The sequence below is a fragment of the Schistocerca serialis genome, chromosome 2, assembly GCF_023864345.2.
Source record: "Schistocerca serialis cubense isolate TAMUIC-IGC-003099 chromosome 2, iqSchSeri2.2, whole genome shotgun sequence".
Taxonomy (NCBI): domain Eukaryota; kingdom Metazoa; phylum Arthropoda; class Insecta; order Orthoptera; family Acrididae; genus Schistocerca; species Schistocerca serialis.
The window spans coordinates 1075285216-1075293983 of record NC_064639.1 but is presented as its reverse complement, the minus strand read 5'-3'; the positions used below and the strand labels follow the sequence as shown (position 1 = coordinate 1075293983).

At 48.5% G+C, this 8768-nt stretch overlaps 1 non-coding gene across 1 annotated transcript; it reads left to right on the top strand.

Moving 5' to 3' along the window:
- Positions 1–856: 856 nt before the first annotated feature.
- Positions 857–931, top strand: Trnal-caa (transfer RNA leucine (anticodon CAA)). The gene has a single exon. It is a non-coding gene; the product is annotated as a tRNA-Leu (tRNA).
- The last annotated feature ends 7837 nt before the right edge of the window (positions 932–8768 follow it).

The following is an 8768-nucleotide window of genomic DNA, read 5'->3' as shown; positions in this document are numbered from 1 at the left end:
ACGTATTCCTATTAAAGCTCGATATATTGAACAAAATTCTTTCCTCAGGCAAAAAAGTTATCGCATATACCTTATGAGGCTGTGTAATCCGCCTTAAAACTAACCTCTATATTTCGGGCAAAATTAAAGAACGGCCTCCAAAATTACAGATGCAATACACCTATTCTGATTCTGCCGGAAGGTTAATAAAACTAGTGAGCTAAATTAAAGCGGCAATAATACTTTATCAAACAAATTATAAAAGCATAACTTTACTGGTAATAATAAAATACCTTCTAAAATACCCAAAGCAACAGCGACAGACTGGTAACAAATCTCAACGAAAACCTCAGAGAAGGTAATAAGACAGGCTACTGTACTAAAACACTATTCAGATATGACCATTAATCCCAATAGAAGCACTAAATATGAAGGTGGTAACGGTAATTTCATCAAGCAACGCCTTTAAGCCTGGCCAGTAGAGAACTGCATAGTTCACACTCCATAACGCCGGCGCGATACAGTCACACACAGAGTTGCAAGTCTATTTAGGATAACAGGACGGCCTCGCAGCCTTACCTACCTACCTCGCGCCGTAATAAGTCCGTTTGTGTACCGCTCCCATCTGCTACTGTGTACCGTCGGTCACAACAAATACGTGGTTTCAGTTAAACACCCTTCACTGTTTCCAGAATGAGATTTTCACTCTGCAGCGGAGTGTGCGCTGATATGAAACTTCCTGGCAGATTAAAACTGTGTGCCCGACCGAGACTCGAACTCGGGACCTTTGCCTTTCGCAGGAGAGCTTCTGTAAAGTTTGGAAGGTAGGAGACGAGGTACTGGCAGAAGTAAAGCTGTGAGTACAGGGCGTGAGTCGTGCTTCGGTAGCTCAGTTGGTAGAGCACTTGCCCGCAAAAGGCAAAGGTCCCGAGTTCGAGTCTCGGTCGGGCACACAGTTTTAATCTGCCAGGAAGTTTCATATCAGCGCACACTCCGCTGCAGAGTGAAAATCTCATTCTGGAAACATCCCCCAGGCTGTGGCTAAGCCATGTCTCCGCAATATCCTTTCTTTCAGGAGTGCTTGTTCTGCAAGGTTCGCAGGAGAGCTTCTGTAAAGTTTGGAAGGTAGGAGACGAGGTACTGGCAGAAGTAAAGCTGTGAGTATCGGGCGTGAGTCGTGCTTCGGTAGCTCAGTTGGTAGAGCACTTGCCCGCGAAAGGCAAAGGTCCCGAGTTCGAGTCTCGGTCGGGCACACAGTTTTAATCTGCCAGGAAGTTTCACCCTTCACTGTGTCCGAACTCCGGATGACAATTACGTCAAACCAGTAATTTTTATTAAATATCTAACTACAGTGGTACATCACTACTAAATTAAAAAGAATTAGTACATTGTGACAATTATTGACCTAAATGAAATAAAACCGTTGTAACTTCTGAACCGTTTGCGTTAGGAAGTTGAAACTGCGTAGTTGTCCATGGGGCATGATGGGAATTAGTGTACGCTGTATGTTTTCGTTTAGCGACGAAGGCCAGTTTCATTCAGGTGGGTTCGTCAATACGCAAAATTGGCGTATTTGGGGACTGAGAATCCGCATTTTGCGATCGAGAAGTCTCTCCACCCTCAAAGGGTGACAGTGTAGTGTGCAGTTTCCAGTCACGGAATAATCGGTGCGATAATCCTTGATGGCATGGTGACTAACGAATGGTACGTGAAGATTTTGGAAGATGATTTGATCCCCATTATCCAAAGTGGCGCTGATTTCAACTATATATGGTTCACGCAAGACGAAGCTCGACCCCATCGAAACAGGAGGGTGTTTGATATCCTGGAGGAGCACTCTGTCTCTGAGGTACCTAGAAGCCATTGACATGGGCCTCGGTTGGCCGCCATATTCTCTGGATCTGAACACATGCGACTCCTTTTTCTGGGGCTGTATTAAAGACAATAGCCCCAAAACCACTGCTGAGCTGAAGACAGTAATTCCGGTGCTCATCGATAGCATCGATGTTCCGAAACTTCAGCGGTTCATGCAGAATTCCGCTTTAGTCTGCGCCACGTCAACGCCAATAATGGCAGGCATACCGAAAATGTCATAACCTAAATCCGAATACCTGTAGTGACATTTGCATGTTGAATAAATTGTGTGCACTCCATAATTTGTAACTAATTTAGTCTTTTTTCATATAGTTCAATAACTGTCACCCTCTTTAACTACTTTCGACAATGTATCACACAGAACAACCGCCATATAAGACGAAACAGTTGTACGATACCAGATCCTTTGAAGTTAACTAAACAGAGCGACACCACTCAGTCACAAACAGGCCTTACTCATTTCGGAATATGATTCCACTTCCGAAATCGTCTGACCATTCGGAAACATATTTCAGACTGACAGCACTCCTTCCACAACGTCCGCTGGCTGATAACTAAACCGACATCAATTGAATAAGCTTTGCCATACCTGCTCAAATATTCAGTTACAGAAAACGACGACGAGGACGTCAAAAGCACAAAAAGCAGTTTTAGGTTGTAGGTGTTCACAGCGCTGTACCACTCGGCTCCATAGCTCAACTACATGAACTAAGTGTTAATTAACAGTTACAGTAACACGTGGCAGCAACACAAAGCGAAGCGGGATGGGCTCTCCGGCGCTTATCTTCTTGTGAAAGGATGTAAAGGGTGGCTGAGCTGTAACTCAGTAAATTCAAACACTGCTAGAAACGGTGTGATGAGCTGCAAACACACGAGCGAACACTTGGAACAACGGATTGTTCTAGCCTGCAGCTTCACTGGAATGGACTGTCCATCCGGCTAGTGTCTCCCGTCGAGTTGTCCGGTCGCCTGTTGTAACTGTTCTGAGTTGTCGCCACTTCGGTGACGTCCGTGTCGATGAGAATAAAATGGTGATGAAGACAACGCACAGTCCCCGTGTGGGAAAAACCGCCGATCCAGCCGTGAATCTAAACCAGCCCCCAGACTTGGCTTCCTCCGATGCTGATCACTTAGCTATGGATGCAAACTGTAACATCACTGACGCGTGGGAACTAACCTACCATGCAGCGGCTGCAAAGCAGTACACGAATGAAAACCTTTTACGAAACTCCAAGCTACAGAAATGCGATCACGTTTTGGGGAACGAAACAGACTACCAGGTTTACTGCTAACGCCAAAATCAACAACGCCATTGCCAAGCCTCTCGCAACCTGCTACTGCGCTCACCGACGGCAAGCCACTGAGACTCCCCGGCGGCACTTTATGCCTCGTGACCACTATAGAGTATAAATACCTGTAGAGTGAGTATTCGGATGAGCAGAAAAATAATTCTGTCCGCACCATCTCCTGCAACTCGAGTCACCTGATTTTGGGATGGCGAATGTTAGCCCACATGGAGTTAAGCGTATTTTGAATGTTATTACCTCGCTGCTGCAGTTAGACCACCTTCAGAAGTACTGTGTGTGGTGTCACCGCCAGACACCACACTTGCTAGGTGGTAGCCTTTTAAATCGGCCGCGGTCCGCTAGTATACGACGGACCCGCGTGTCGCCACTCTCAGTAATTGCAGACCGAGCGCCACCACACGGCAGGTCTAGAGAGACTTACTAGCACTCGCCCAGTTGTACAGCCGACGTTAATAGCAATGGTTCACTGACAATTACGCTCTCATTTGCCGAGACGATAGTTAGCATAGCCTTCAGCTACGTCATTTGCTACGACCTAGCAAGGCGCCATTTATCCTTTGCTATGTATCTAATGAAGCATGTACAGTAACGAGAGATGTTCTACAATTATGAATTAAAGTTAAGTATTCCAGAGGCAATGAACTATTTTAGGCTACTATAATTCCTTGTCATTTTCCAGACCTCACGCCAGCCTGCGTGAGCTTAAACGCGTGCCTTTCGTCTACCCGTTCTAGTGGATCTGCTGTCGGGTCAGTCCACTACAATTGGCGACGAGCTAAATCGCGTTTGTACCAATTGTTTTGCCCTAATTTACTTGTGTCATGACTTCGCCACAATCTCCATATGTACTGTCCGAATTTTATCGCTTGCAGAATCAGCAGACGCAGGCCTTATTGGATGCCCTTGGACAGCTCGTCCAGGGTCAACGTGCAATGCAAAACGATGCGGCAGCCGCCGCTTCACAGCTACCGCACCCACACCACGCAGTTGCACCACCTTTTCGTCAGTTTGATGCGGCAATGGAACGCTGGACGGAGTGGTCGCACCAATTTGGATTTCATCTCGCCGCCTACAGAGTGATAGTGAAATTCTTTCCCCGACGCGACGTAGCAACTCTGTCCTAGGAAGAACTTTTGTCGGCATTACATGCATACTTCAAAGAATCAGTCAATGTAGTTGCAAAAAGGTATACATTCTTTCGTACAAAACGTATGGCCGGTCAAACTAATCGGGAGTGGGTTGCAACTTTGCAAGGCCTTACTAGGGATTGTGCTTTTGAGTGTGAATGTGGACTCCCTTATTCCGATACTATAGTGCGTGATGCAATTGCACAGAACGTTGCTGATGTTCGTATAAGGGAACAAATTTTGAAACTAGTCAATCCCTCCCTTCAACAAGTGATAGACATATTGGATAGGAAAGACACACTTGACTTTGCTCAGGAATCATTTGAAACTTCGCCAGCTGTGTGTCACATTAACCGGCCTGCCGGGCGAGCCGCACGGAACGGTAAACAGCCCTCGCGCACGTCCGCGCAGCCACGTGTGCCGCGCACGCACGCAAATGCAGTGAAATCATGCCCGCGGCGTGCTACTAGACATTCGCGTGAGAATTGCCCGTCACGCCAGGCTATTTGCTTTTTCTGTAATAAAAAAAGGACATGTTCAAAGTGTTTGCCAGAAAAAGCTCAGAACGGACACTCAAAACCATTCTAGGCCCTTTGCTTCACGCCGGAATCGAACCAAGAATACTCAGGCTCGTGACCCTTCGCCCATGGAAATTCATGTAGTTAATTCCACTCCACCCAGTGCCACTGTCTCTAACAGTGACTGTGTTCGTCCCACAAAAAGTGTGCGTCGACATCGACGGAAATCACATCAAGTCGCAAGTGATTCTGTACCAGTGTCTGTTCACGTTGCACAAAACCGTCGCTCTTGTCGTCAGCAGGACAATAAACTTTTTGTAGACATGGACATTAATGGCAAAGTGATCCCATTCCAGCTCGATACCGGAGCTGCAGTTTCGTTGATCAATAAAGACACGTACAAACAACTGGGCACACCTCCGTTGCGTGCCGCAAATGTTAAGTTAAATAGTTATTCCGGTCAGATTATCCCTGTGTTAGGACAGTGCAGCCTTCTTGCAACATACAAGGGACAAATAAAACTTGTGTCATTTTACGTACTTTGTTCTTCTTCTGCAGTGAACTTGTTTGGTTTCGATTTATTTCAGTTGTTTAACTTGTCTATAGTCAATCAGGTCCTATCAGTGAACCAAACTGTGCCTTCAGCCAGTGTTTCTCGTCTATGTGAAGAATTTTCAGACATTTTTGCACCGGGCCTAGGTTGCGCTAAGAACTATAAAGCACATTTGGAACTGAAATTAAACGCGCAACCGAAATTTTTCAGAGCGCGCAATGTTCCCCACGCATTGCGTGATGAGGTCGCAAGAACATTAAACGATTTAGAATCTCAAGGTGTAATTGAACGTGTGCAAGCTTCTCTCTGGGCTTCACCCTTAGTAATTTTGCCAAAACCTTCCGGAAAATTGAGACTTTGTGTCGACTTCAAAGCTACAGTGAATCCACAACTAGTGATTGCAACTTTTCCTTTACCACGCCCGGAAGATCTTTTTGACAAACTGTGCCCGGGTAAATATTTTTCGAAGTTGGACGTAGCAGATGCGTACTTGCAAATACCGGTGGACGAAGAATCCCAGCGCGTTTTGGTGGTTAACACGCATCTTGGTTTGTATCGCTTCAAAAGACTGCCATTCGGGTATGCATCCGCCCCTGCACTGTTTCAGCAATATTTACAAACTGTTTCTGCGTCGGTCCCTACTGCAGCAAACTATCTGGACGATATTGTGATCTCCGGAAAGACAGAAGAAGAACATATAGCCAGTCTCAGAACATTATTTCAGGTCTTGCGACAAAATGGTCTTCGCTTGCGGAAGGACAAATGTGTGTTTTTTGCTCGTCACTTACCGTATTTGGGACATGTAGTCAATGCTCAAGGCATACATCCCAGTCCAGAGCACCTCCGTGCCATACAAGACTTGCCTTCGCCGCAGAATTTGAAGCAGCTACGGAGTGTGTTGGGAAAAATTAATTACTACCATAAATATGTTCCACATGCCTCTTCCATTTCATCTCCACCTCATCGCTTACGCCGTAAAGGTGTTCCGTTCGTCTGGACGACGGAATGCGAACGCGCCTTTCGCCAGTTGAAATCGGCGTTGCTGTCAAATACTTGCCTTACGCCATTCGATCCCCAGAAACCTCTTTTGTTGATGGTAGATGCATCGGATTTCGCGATCGGTGCTGTGCTTGCGCACAAAGATGGATCGTATGATCGCCCTATTGCCTTTGCGTCCAAATTGCTCTCGTCTGCGCAACGAAATTACTCACAGATCGAGAAAGATGTTTTGGCTCTCGTATTTAGTGTTACTAAGTTTCATGATTTCTTGTATGGTCGTCACTTTACCATCATCACAGACCACAAACCTTTGACATCGCTTTTTCATCCGAACAAGCCTGTACCTCCACGTACAGCGCAGAAATTCATTCGCTGGTCTATTTTCCTCTCGCAGTACCGCTACGATATCTCGTATCGGTCCACTGCTAAGCACGGAAACGCCGATGCGTTGTCCCGTTTGCCTGTTGCTGAGCATAGCGCATTCGATTCTTCCGAACTTATTGCCTGTTCATTGATTCGGAAACCGATGACGAGGTCGAATCGTTTCCGATTGATTTTCGTCGTGTAGCTACAGCCACAGCTGCTGACCCTGTCCTTGCTACCGTTTTGCGTTTTGTTGCTATGCATTGGCCCTTGTCACAGTCACGGATCGAGGATCCGTTGGTTCGTCGATTTTTTGCTCACAAGGAGAGACTTTTTGTACGACGTGGTGTTTTCTGTTGCGTTCTGATAATGATCAGTCCAGGGTCGTGGTCCCATGTTCCTTACAGTCCTCTGTCTTACGGCTTCTCCACCACGGACATTGGGGTATAGTGAGAACGAAACAATTGCTCGTCAGCACTGTACTTGGTTCGGAATCGATGCTGCAATTACGAATATGTGCTCTTCTTGCATGGCGTGTGCCGAACAACAATCTGCACCGCCGCGGAAATTCTTTGCATGGCCGAAAGCCACTTCCCCTTGGCAACACTTACACATCGATTTTGCTGGTCCATTCTGGAATGCTCGATGGTTGGTTGTTGTCGATTCATTCAGTAATTTTCCTTTTGTTGTCCGGATGTCTTCCACGACGTCATCTGCCACCATCCAAGCGTTATCCGCTATCTTTTGTATTGAAGGTCTTCCACAGACTATTGTTTCCGACAATTGCCCACAATTCATGTCCGCAGAATTTCAGTCATTCTGCAAGGCCAATGGTATTCAACATCTGACATCCGTGCCGTTTTCGCCTCAGTCAAACGGTGCCGCTGAACGATTGGTCCGGACTTTCGAGTCACAGATGTTGAAGTTGAAAGAGTCGCATTCTCGGGAGGACGCGTTGTTGCTCTTTTTGTCTTCGTATCGCTCTCAGCCCCGAGATGGTCGCTCGCCGGCTGAGTTGCTCCACGGTCGTCCTCATCGAACCTTGATGTCTTTGCTGCATCCGGCGCATCAGGTTCCTGTGCGGCGGCAGCCACCTGCTTTGGCTCCAGGCGACGTTGTATACTATCGCAACAATCGAGGTTCACAGCGTTGGCCCGCAGGGCGCATTCTTCGCTGCCTCGGCCGCGCTATGTATCTGGTTTTGGGGGCCTCTGGTGAGGTGCGTCGGCATCTCAATCAGCTGCGCCTCTGTCGTCGCACGGGTTCTGCCGCTCCCCGTCTGCTTTCAGCGACGGTGCCGTCCGGTCAGCGCCCTGGGGACCCATCTACCGGCTCGCCCCATCCCCAGGTGTTACCGACGCTGCCTTCCATTTTGCCCCATGGCGACGCGCCGCCGCCGCCGCCGCCGCCGCCGCCGCCGCCTGTTCGCCCGCCGGCGACGCCCGCAGTGGACGCTTCGCTGAAGCCGCCGGGCGCCTCCCTGGGTCCCGCGCCGCCGATCGCTTCCCGTGACCAGCTGTCCTCCGACATGGAACTCTTGCCCGCTCCGGACCAGATGTCGTCTTCGCCAGTCGATTGCTCCGGCTCGATGGAGGTCGACCCTTCGGCCCCTCCTGACTATCTTAGGGCGCATACCCCGCATGTTAGCGTGCACCCTGGACTAGGTTTTCAGGCGTTTCCTAGCTCCCCTCGGACCGAATGGCCGGGTGCGGGTGGCACAGCCTCGCCTGTTGTTAGGCTCCCCACCTCGTCGCATACGTCACCATGGGGTCCTCCCCACGCCGGGCGGAAGCCTTATAATACAACCGTTCGCCGATTTGCGGGGGAGGAATGTGGTGTCGCCGCCAGACACCACACTTGCTAGGTGGTAGCCTTTTAAATCGGCCGCGGTCCGCTAGTATACGACGGACCCGCGTGTCGCCACTCTCAGTAATTGCAGACCAAGCGCCACCACACGGCAGGTCTAGAGAGACTTACTAGCATTCGCCCAGTTGTACAGCCGACGTTAATAGCAATGGTTCACTGACAATTACGCTCTCATTTGCCG